General features: G+C 39.2%; 1 protein-coding gene across 1 annotated transcript in view; it reads left to right on the top strand.

The window, feature by feature from the left end:
• Positions 1 to 12,280, top strand: part of DIAPH3 (diaphanous related formin 3) — a 504,750-nt gene that overhangs the window by 394,870 nt on the left and 97,600 nt on the right. The window lies entirely within an intron of this gene.

Genomic DNA, 12,280 nt, shown 5'->3' with positions numbered 1-12,280 from the left:
GTATAAAAGTGGCCCAATCATAACTACAGATTCCTTTTTACTGGAGAGCAGGGAAAGAAGGCCTTCCAATTCATTGTCATTTTTTCTTTTCCTTGAAAGAACTCCATGTATTTTTACTGTTTTTATCACTTGTCCTGCTCTTTCCAGAGAGACAGCCACTAGAGTATCATTCAGTGCCCTGGAGAAATTAGTTTCTGATGATAGTGATCATGAGTCATTTGTGTGCTTCAAACACTAAACGAATTAGTCCCATTTCATTGATTAAAAGAGGTACCCAATCCATAAATTCCAAGGAGAAGTCTTGAAATTGTTGAAATTTTGTAAGATCCATTTGTTTCTTTTTGTCCTAATTTTTAATTAAGACAAAGTATCTATAAACTATGTAGCAAATATTATTTTTTGTGTATTGTATATGTCTTGTTTGTGAATTTTATATGCAGGACATCTTGGATATTCCTTAATAAGCCCTATGGAATATATATGTATGTATGTATGTGTATATATACGTATATATATATTTTTTTAATGTTTATTTTTGAGAGAGAGACAGAGTATGAGCAGGGGAGGGGCAGAGAGAGAGGGAGGCACAGAATCGAAGCAGGCTCCAGGCTCTGAGCTGTCAGCACAGAGCCCGACGTGGGGCTCAAACTCACAGACTGTAAGATCATGACCTGAGCCCCAGACGCTTAACTGACTGAGCCACCCAGGTGCCCCTGGAATATATTTTTAATAATTTATTTTTGTTAAATTCTCAACTTTAAAATATTTGGCTATATTCCCTAAACACTATATTCCCAGCATAATAAATAAGGAAAAAGCTCTAGAAGGTAAGAAATACTCTTAATTCCTCAGCCAAAAGAGATCAAATTACTGTCAAATTTATCGCCAGTCATGGCTTCCAGCCCCCTCAAATGATTAGGTCTCCCATACGGTTCTGAGAACAAACGAAGTCTGAAATATCCTTACAATGAGGCTGCACATTCATTTTTCCTTGGCAGGGAGAATTTGTGTTAACACAAAACTTAGCAGTAGACTGGATGATAACTGGCAGGATAAATTTCCATCATGATCAGGGCATAGTAGCCCTCTGGAGAAATAAGAGTAGACAGTCTATCTTCACTCTGCCAAAGTTCTTTTCCTTAATGGCCAAAGAGATGAAAGGGCTAAAACCTGAATATTGGGTGAGCAGGGCTCTAATGTCAAGGAGTGTCCTGAAAGCATATAATATTAACATTAAACCTCATCGGGAAGGCCAGCCCTTTGTGGTACCTAGGGCCCCCCTCCCCAACTTTCTTCCAGGGGCAGAATCCTTACCATTGCTGACTGTGTTCTATATCCTTCCAGTATAAAAAGGTGCTGCCCAGTTTGTCTTACTGGATGGTTTGTAGACCTTTGCTTTTAGTGATGCAACATGCCCACCATCTGGCTATCTAAGGTCATCTGGGCCAAAACAAACCAAAGCCTCTCCAAACAATCTCTAGTGGAAGGTGGCAGTCCATAGGTTTTTAGAATCAGGTCACTTGATTGAAGTGGGACTTACCTGAGGACTGTGACCTGGGAAGGAAGAATTGAATATGAGGAAAAGGAATTCAGGGGTCAAACCGGCTCTCCTACCCTCAGTCTGGTGTGGATGGCAAGATAATCACTTTCTGAAATGAGAAGAATACAATCGTGTATCATTCAAATGTGCATCCACAGTAGGATGTAACTCAAGAGATCCAAGAGGAGATGCTCTGTGTGTGCTCATGAAGTTAGATGGCCTTCTCTTTTAGCTTGAGATTCGTTCCGAGACAGACCCCAGACAGGACCTGATGTGGCTTAAAAGAATCACTCCACTGGGAAGATGAGACAACGAGTGACCTGAACTTTAAAATTCTATTTGAACTCCCATTCAGACTGCTTATTCCTTGTCCCTCCTTTTAAAGAAAGGAAGATTGAAGGAACTGTGTCCCTCTAGGTGGATGAACCATTCTAGCAATGCATAGATGGAAGCAGGCTGATTTTAAAATCTCACTGCAAAATCTCTACCTCGTGTGGATGTGTCTTAGAAGACTCAATCCCTCTTGATCTTTGCCACAGTCAAGCTTTCCCAAGACATTATCTAGAAATCCCTCCCTAAGTACACATGCCTCAAAGACAGTCCTGACAGAATAATGGTGGTGATTTTTTCCTCACATATTGGTAATTGGTAATGTGGGTCACCTTGGCAACCTGTTAGGTATTTTTTAGTAATTTTGTGTTTTACAGTTCGGTTCACTTTTACAGTTATTTTCCCAAGTATTTTCAGCCAAGTGTGTTTTATATACAGTTTAGCAATATTACCTGATTTTTTTTTTTCGCATCTCAGTATGATTGGACAACTTTTGGGTGATGATAGTTCAAGTTTTGTTTTTTTTTAATTTTTAAAACTTAGATTCATGTTTCCCTTTGTCAGTCATTGCATGAAATAAGTAGTCAAGCTAGAAACTAGCACTACTTAAATTATAAGTTATACATAACAAGAAAAACTATATCGGTGGCTCCAAACCTTGCCTTGTGTCATAATCAGTGGGCAACTTCTTTCAGAAATCGTTTTATGTGCCTCATTCGAGACCTGCTGAATCAGAATTCCTGGGGCTAGGGAGTTTTTAAACAAATTTCTCAAAAGATTATTGTATGGACCTGAGATGTCCCTGGTTGGAAAAGGAGCATTTTGGAAACAATGATCTAGAGTACTATTTCTCATGTTTTAATATCAGGTTTCAATATGAAAATAAGGCTTAATACCTTGGTGTCAATTCCAGGGATATTTAAACCTAACTAGCTTATAGTTTTATTTTTGGTGCTTTTTTTGGTGTTTGTTTCCCTCTAAAGGGAAAATGTTTCATGGATTTGAATATAAAAGATATCTACAGTAAGATGTATTAAATCGATAATGTATTACTGACTAAAAATAAATTTGGAGTAAAAGTGATATAGAGCATGGACAGAATTGCTGTTAAATAAAATAAATTTGTTAAATTTTTTAACCCTAGAGTGTAAAAAAAAAAAATTATTACATGAACTAGTTAGTGCTTGAAAAGATTTGTTTTCAATTCATATCCTTACAAACTATTTACTTAGAGCCTGAAACATAGTTTCCACATTAGTGAAAAGTACCAAACAAGCAGAGCCAACATAATTGGCTGAAATTTCATTAGAAAATTTGTTTTAGGGGTGCCTGAGTGGCTCAGGCGGTTGTGCGTCCGACTTGGGGCTCAGGTCATGATCTCACAGTTCATGAGTTTGAGCCCCGCTGAAGATCTGTGCTGACAGCTCAGAGCCTGGAGCCTGCTTCAGATTCTGTGTCTCCCTCTTTCTCCCCTCCCCTGCTTGTACTCTGTCTCTTGCTCTGTCTCAAAAATAAGTAAACATTAAAAAAATTTTTTTAAATAAAATTTGTTTTAAAAATAATTTTTTAGAAAATCCTAAAGTGTTAAGTTGATTGTATGCTTTCATTTTTTCTCAGTTTGCTAGTGACAGTTCTCCTAGACCAGCCAACTCCGGGTCCAATCTGCTGTCCCCTCACTAACAGCAGCTCATTGCTTCAATAAAGTCTGGACTGTTGGTTGGTGGGATTATAATTAATGACAATTTAATTTAACGTATACTTATCTGTGCAGCCTTGTTTCACCTCATATGTTACATTCCCTTAGGAACTGGTAACCATTGGCTTACAGGTAATTAGTTGAGCAATGAATAGCTTTATCTCACACACCACCCATTAGTGACTATTTCTTCTCTCTATCCACTGAAATGATGACAGAACCCAACACCCTTGACTCACTTGTCTGCAATACCTCTTCTAAGAGATTTTTCTCACTATTGGGAATACCGTCTCCAGATACACCAGAAGAAATTGTTAAACCTTTGGCATTCTCTTTGTAAAAGACAGCTAACCCCAGGTTAAGCAATATCCACAGTTGAAATAGTATTGGTTCCTGCCATGTTGGGTTTTGGTCTCCCTTCTTTTTTGCCTTCTCTTTCACTTTCTTAGCTTTGTTCTTGTTAAACGTGCTGACAAACCTCAGGCTGTGTGTTAAAGCTGGAGGAAAAAGAAAGACAAAAAAGTAACTAAGTTTTAAAATACTTCCTTCCTGGCAGGCTAAAGTTGTCAGTTCTTATGAGAGCAACTACCGCAAGAAACCTTTCTAGAACAAAAAGGCTCTGAGTTTTACAAGTTGTCCATAAACTCCACATTCGTCATTCCTAACTAAAATGCTTTAGTCGTTCCGCATCTTAGGTCATTCCATCTGATTTAGATTCTTCTCCTTCCATGTTCCAGGCACACTCTGGTTTCAAAGTTTCCCTTTTAGATGTCACCTTCCAGCCCATTCCTGCCCTACTCCTGGTCAAAGAACAATACTCCCCGTTACTCGGTGTGTTCTGTCTCCTTTATCACTTAATTAGTTATTGCTGTAGTTGTCTCTCTTACTGGAATATGAGCTTAAGGCAGAAGCCACCTTTACCTTTGGTTCCTTGATACCTAGCACAGTGCCCAGCAGGTAATAGGTATTAAATGAGTTTGGTGGTTATAATTTCTGACCCACAATGTCGTCTGTCTCTAATGTCAGGGATGAGAGTGTCTGTCTGTGTTGTGTGAACGGAGGTCTTCCTCCTTGCATTCCCCAGGAGATTTATGTGGGCATCTGCACTGGAATAAAGATAGCCAGGAGAGGGGTGCCTGCGTGGTTCAGTCGGTTGGGTGTCCTACTTCGGCTCAGGTCATCATCTCACAGTTCGTGGGTTCAAGCCTCCTATCAGGGTCTCTGCTGTCAACGTAGAGCCTCCTCCAGATCCTCTGTCTCCCTCTCTCCACCCGTTCTCTGCTCCTGCTCTCTCTGAAATAAATAAAAAACGTTAAAAAAAAAAAAAAAAAAAAAGCCAGAAGGAACATAGCAAGCGCAAAGCAGTTTATTAAAGTGAAAGTACACTCTCAAGTTGGGACAGCGGGCAGGTTCTGAGAAGTGCAACTGACACTACGTTGTTTGGGGATTGGATATTTATGGGTCTTTCTGGGCTGGGAGGAGCTGGGGAGTACAGTGGGGTGGTATCTTATGGAGGCTGCTCCCAGTCCTTTGGGAAAGTCCCCTTGCAGGTTGGGAAAGGAAGTTTTGGACCCTACAACGTTTGTACTGGAACCTTCATGGCAGCCTTTCTCAGTGGGGGGTGGGGGTGGGGGTTCTCATTGTCCCTGCCTCCAGCTCCTGTCTCTATCATTCCCCTCTTCCTTCAAGGACTTGGCACGCCCCTCAGGGCGTTCTTTCCACTGCTTGTGTCTAGCTTCTACCTAACACTAAGATCATATTTTTTCAGATAATTGACAGATATCCGTCTAAGTACTTGATGTTATGTCTTCATCTGGTATCTAACTTACTCATAATCATCTTTAAAAGTTGGATTTTTACTTTTGGATTTTTTAATTGAATTATTACATACATTTAGAAAATGCAGTAATCATCAGTGTATATATAGTTCAATGTATTTTCACATGTGTCCAGCACCCAGTGGTATTTTAGCAGTATAGAATTTACCAGAAAAAAAATAAATTGATCCTAACATAAATTTAGTGTAAGAATAGCATGGTCTGCAACCATCTTACTTAATTGTGTGTGTACATGTCCGTGTATATCTTGAGACAAGGAAGTGACAGTAATGCCTTTGGTATATGGACCTTTTCCTTCTATTAAAGTGCTTTTTTGTTCTCCCTGTTGCAGTCCCTTGGCAATTTCAAAGGAAATTGAATTTAAATATGCTTTTCTAGCTGCATTTAAATGTATGTAAATGGATAGTAAATAAAAACTTTAAAGGAAATGAAAATGCTTTACAAATCTCCCATTAATTCCCCAAACATCCCTATATGACTGTGAAAAAGGCACTTGTCATAGAATCAAAAGGCTAGAAGGGACCCTTCAGTAGGTCTATGAATAATCATTACAGAAAGATAATTGGCCATTTTTTCTAAAATGTGCAGAAAAGAATACTTCATACCTTTTTTTGACAGTCCTCAGGTTGGACTGGTCATGCAGACCTCGGAAGGAGAAAGGCAAAGGTGTGTGTGTTCTCTCCCTGGGCGATCATCCCTCGGGCACCCTCACCAGGATGTTTCTGGATCCTCTGGTCTCACGTCCTAACTCCAACCCAGCCTGCTCTTTATTTGTTCCCCACCCTGGAAACCTCACCACGGCTACCACATACACACCACATCGATCACCAAGTACAATTTTCCTATCTCCATAAGGTTGGTTATATCTGGCCTTCTATCTGAGTGCCGCTGCCTTCTTTCAGTCCATAGTCCTTTCTAGATACTTTTACTGCGTTAGTTATCCTGCTCATACTCCCTTCCTCCAGCTTTCCTCCCATCCAATTCATCCCTTCATAGTGCTACTACTAGAGCGATCATTCAAAAATACAAATGTTTCCATGCTCTTTGTAAATTTCAGTAGTTTCCAATGTAAATTCCCCCACGTGACCCTGCATGGCCCTCCCCAGGGTCATCTTTGGGCACACCATCACCAGATTCCACCACTTAGCCAAACTTGGCCATTTGCAGTTCCCAGTGTGACTCACAACTTTTCAACATGTACAATGTTTTGATCTTTTAGGAATGTTGCCCCTGTATGTCACATTCCAACATTTCATTAAGATTAAGAATGTTGATCTCAATCAAGATTATAATAACTAGCATTAAGATTTATTAATGCTCTCTCTGAGAACACCCCCCCCCACATCTGCATTTCTTCAGTTCTGAGGAGTCTTGTCATAATTCATGAAGGGCGACTTGTCAAAGCTGCTTAAATGTAAACATAAAATATGGTAGAATAGAGTAGAAACATGACCTACTGTGTACACTAGACAGGTCTTGAATCTTTTTCTTTCTACACATTCCTTTTCTCTTTTTTTCCCCCCTCCTTTTAGAGACATCTATGCTTAGATCACATGCTGGTCTTTTGAGATTACTCTTCCTCCGTGGATTGCTGAAAATAGCATGGGGAGGAATTGAGGTGGGTGGGTGGTGAGAGCCAGTTTGTATGATCTCAAACTGAGATTCAAATTTCTTCAAATATTTTCATTCTGTTGCCCTGGGTCTTCTCTTTTTCTTTTTCTTTTTCTCTTTCTTTTTTTTTTTTTTTTAATGTTATTTATTTATTATTTCTGAGAGAGAGAGACAGAGAGAGAGAGACAGAGAGAGAGAGAACAGGAGAGGAACAGAGAGAAAGAGAGGGAGACAGAATCCCAAGCAGACTGTGTACAGTCAGCGCAGAGCTGGGTGTGAGGCTCGAACCCGCAAATCGTGAGGTCATGACCTGAGCTGAAACCAAGAGTCAAATGCTTAACCGACTAAGCCCCCCAGGCACCCGTCTTACTTTTCAATGTCCAAGCAGTTGTGGCACTTAGTAGTGCCTGTTAGTCACAGACTTTCTGTGATGGAGCCTAGTGGTCTCACTTCTTTACTTGTAGCTTTCTCCCTTGGCTGGGGGTGTGCATGTCACTGTTCTTTCTCCTTCAACCCCACATCCGGTCCCGTACTGCAGTGTGGCTCTGCTCTCCCTTGCCCCAGCCCTTCCTTCTCTTGCTTATCTAATCACGTGCCTGCCAGACTCTGAAAGCTTTAGGAAGTCTGTATTTTGCTGAAAATCCACAGAGGCATATGTCAGCAACTAGCATCCTCCACTTCAGTGTTTCGCAGACATGCCTCTCAAGGCATCATGACCCTTTCCATTTTGCATTGAAAATTGAGGCTTTTTTACATTTCCACTTAACCTGTTTTCTGATTTTAGTGTTAATAGTTACATATTTGCTGTTTCATTGATGAGCACTTTACTGAAATATTACATACATGCAGAGAAACCCATTGATTGTAAAGGTAGATCATTCAGTGCATTTTCTGAAAATGCACACACCACATAACCCCACGCATACCAAGGAACAGCACCTCACCAGTACCCCCGGGGATACCGTTTTCTGTCCCCTCCCAATCACTAACTCCTCTCGTTCCCTACATCACCTCCCAAGGATAATGATTCTGTGCATTTTAGGACCATCAGTACTTTTGTGGGTTTGGGAACTTCATACAAATAGAGTATCACAGTCTGTTCTCTTTGGAATTTGCCACCTTTCACTCAACCTGTTAGATTCAATCATAATGTTACACATAACAATTGTTTGCTAATCCTTTCTGGTGTCTAATATTCCATTGTTCAAACAGTGCGTGATTTACCTAACCTGCTGCTGCAGTGCATCTGATTTGTTTCCAGTTCGGAGCTGTTCTGAACTGTGCTCCTGTGAACATTTTTAAACCTGTCTTTCCGTGAACATAATTATGCATTTCTGTTGAGTGTACGCCTAGGAATGGAATTAATTGTTGGATCATAGTGTGTACTTATGTTTCACTTACATGAACATTATTAGATGATGTTCCAAGGAGAGCTCACCAACTTTTGCTTCCATCAGCAGTAAATGGGATTACAGTTGTTACATGTTCTCAGTAACACTTGAGAACAATCTTTTAAAATTATCAATCTTTTAAAATTCTTTTTTAAACCATTTTGCTGGTGTGTATTGGTATTATAATGGGGATTTAATTTATAATCCCTTTAATTTGTAACCTTTTTTACAAAGTGTCATGATTAAGTCTTTTTCCAGTTTTCTATTGAGTTGTCTTTTTCTTATCCATTTGAGGAGTCCTTGATATACTCTGGATCCAAGTACTTTGGTGGGTATATGTAGTGCAAATAACTTCTCCCTCTCCGTAACTTTCCTTTTCACGTTTTCAGCGGTGCTTTTATAAACGGAATACCTTAATTTTAATGTAGTTCAGTTAGTCAGCCCTCCTTTTTATGGTTAACACTTGGAGTGTCCTATTTAAGAAATCTTTGCCTACCTCAAGGTCATGAATATGTTCTGTTTTCTTCTAAAGCTTTTTTTTTTTTTTTAACCTTCTGTATTTAGTATTGCTATCAAGAATATGGGGTTTTTAGGGGCGCCTGGGTGGCGCAGTCGGTTAAGCGTCCGACTTCAGCCAGGTCACGATCTCGCGGTCCGTGAGTTCGAGCCCCGCGTCAGGCTCTGGGCTGATGGCTCGGAGCCTGGAGCCTGTTTCCGATTCTGTGTCTCCCTCTCTCTCTGCCCCTCCCCCGTTCATGCTCTGTCTCTCTCTGTCCCAAAAATAAATAAAAAACGTTGAAAAAAAAATTAAAAAAAAAAAAAGAATATGGGGTTTTTAATCTTCTATCATTTATTTTTATTTATATCTTTATCCTGTATTTTTCATCTTTGTTTACATATTTTTTTATTTCGGTAAAATATACATAACACAGAGTGTATCATTTTAACCATTTCTAAGTGGACATATCTGTGGCATTGTATTCACACTATTTCATAGCCATCACCACCATCCACCTCCAGAGCTTCTTCATCTTCCTCCTTAAACACGCTCCCCACCTTACGGAAATATCTTTAAAGAATATTTCTAAAACTTCCCACTTTTCTTGTAACAAAGTTAATTCCAGATCTGGATTAAAAACAACAACAACAACATTTTGAATTCTTAATTACTATACTTTTTTGAAGTTTGAAGTACAAGCTGTCAGAAAAGAATATCGCTTAAATATTTGAAAATGTTTTACTTTGTTTTCTGTGTTTTTAATTTACTTTACATAATTTTGATTCAGCACTGTTTTGTTGAAACTGCATAAAGGAGGCAGAAAAATATTTTTATGTCAACTTGAGGCCATGCTCATGACAGAAAAAAAAACTGTGAACGTGATTGGGATATAAGTCATTCCCACGCATGGTTTTTCTAGTTTAAAATTGTGTTATGGTGAGTAATATTCAAATAGGTTAAATTTTGGAATTTAAGAGACGACTTTGTCAATGTTTACTATAAATATATTAGTTTTACTTGAATTGGGCCATAGATTTTGTTCTTGCATGAAGCCTTTATTATCTGTCTCCCTAATCATTTTTAGTTTATTTAAGATTATATAAATAATTTAGCATTAGAGAGTGGAATATACCTCTGGAGAAACAGCATTTTGTAACCCTTTCACTCACTGCTAGAGATACTTACAGCTTTGCCCTTCCATTGGTATTCTTCTGTCTGAAATATGCTTAAATCTGTAATATTTTTATTATGTAGAGATGAGACACTCAAATAAGTACAACAGAATAAGTGCTATTAGAATATATTTTTTCTCTCCCCTTTGTACATATTTACTCACATTTTCTCTTTGTATATTTGTCTCCCCTGCATGCACCACCCCAAATATCCCTGTAATGAGAAGAAATTCAAGAAATAAAACCTCCCTATGTATTTCTTCTTTCTTAACTACCGCATCCCTTGTACCTTGTACCCATTCTCTTTCTTTAAAACAGCACCTGCTCATTGTAAACTTTCCTCTTTTTTTTTAATGTTATTGTTGTCAGAGATCACAAGTGGGGGAGGGGCAGAGAGAGGGGGGACAGAGGATCTAAAGTGGGCTCTAAGCTGTCAGCACAAAGCCTGATGTGGGGCTCAAATTCACAAACTGTGAGATAATGACCTGAGCCAAAATCAGATGCTCAACTGACTAAACCACCCAGAAGCCCCATAAAGTTTCCTTTAAGTTGATCGTGTTTGTCTTGTCAGGGATGGCAGCTAATTCAACTGTAAAAATGACCTGCTCACTGCTGGTGCAGGGCACAGGGAATAACTAACCATCTTGCTTTCCTACAATTCCAGGTTAGCACCTGACCTCACCCCTACTTGCTCCTCATCCTCAAGGCTTATTTTCCCTTCCAGCCTGGGGTATGGATTCCTTGAGCTGCTCTGTGGATGTCTGACTCTGTCTGAGAAAATGCCTCCATGCTTTCAGGCTACACCTTCTCTGTTCATCTTCTTACTCCCTCGTCCCCTGTTTCTCATCTTCTTACTTAGTGTGAAGGAGAGGAGAGGAATAACTGTGTTGTGTCTCAAATTTATATCAAATGATTTTAACTTGTAAAAGAAAGGTAGATAACATATTTAATTCTAGCATAAGTTTCTTGAGCCGTCGCATGCATCTTGTTTTTCTCAAGATACCTATGCTAGAATTTAACTTGGTTTCATTCTTCTCCAAGGCATTTTTATCCACTGTTTAAATGTCCACCATTTACTAATTTTGCAGGTTGTGGAAGCCCTTGGTGTATGATGCTACATTTAACATGTGAGAAATCCCAGCACACGAGCTAATTAAATGTCATTAGGACAATGATTACAGTTAGTATTAGAAGGCGTCGTTCACAGAGTGCTGTCTACGTGGCAGACACTGTGTAGTTAATTCTTGGAATGGTCCAATGAAGCAAGTCAAATCACTCCCATTTCCAGGGTAAAGAGAGAGGAAATCCTTTGTGTTTGGCCTCATATGTAGAGCGCAGTGGAGGTGAATTGGAACTCAGATCTTTCCGACTCCAAAACCTGTATTTCCTAAATTTTGTGCTTAACATGTTCCTGAATTATTCTTAGACAAGAATATATTTTCCAAGGAATTAAGGAAAGAATGTTCTGAAATAATTCTGCCACCTACCCTTGAGTAGGTAAGATGGGCATATATGTGGTATCAGAAATGTAAATGGTGCATGTCTGCTGAAGTGTCATGATTGGTATGTAAGTACACCCTTGTGTACTTTCTGGTGTTCTGCATTGCATTTTGCGGTGCTTAACAGGAGTCACTGTAGCCCTGTGGTAAGAGCATATGCATTGGGATAAGCAGACCTGGGTTCAAATGCCAGGTTTGGTATTAATAGTCTTGCTACATCTGTTTCCTTTTCTTTAAACTCCATAAAATAAAGGTACTTTGTAGATTGCTGTAGGTACCAAGTACGTTCTGTGTTTAGTAGCTTTCTACAGAATGCCCGACCTAGAGTAATATTTACAAACATTAATGACCATGGAATGTATCATACTTCTGATGACACCAGTACAGGGGGTATTGTCATTGATGCTCTGAACAACAGTGTGAGGTCCATATGTTGATGTTGGTATTCCCAATTAGCAAATGAAGAAAAAGTACTCAACAGTAGTTAACTGACCAGCTCACACTGCCACATACTGCGTAAAGAAGTTTCTGATTCCTGCATCTGATGTGGTTTTTCTACTATATCATGCCACCTCCAACAATTGAATATTAGAATGCTGAATACATTCAAGATTCAAATTACAATTCAGTAGGCAAAATGTGGTTAGTTTCTTTTATACAGCATGTTATTCTGCAGGATCACATTCTTAACGAAATGCAAATTC

The sequence above is a fragment of the Panthera leo genome, chromosome A1 (assembly GCF_018350215.1).
Source record: "Panthera leo isolate Ple1 chromosome A1, P.leo_Ple1_pat1.1, whole genome shotgun sequence".
Taxonomy (NCBI): Eukaryota; Metazoa; Chordata; class Mammalia; order Carnivora; family Felidae; genus Panthera; species Panthera leo.
This window is presented reverse-complemented; position numbering and strand designations above follow the sequence as displayed.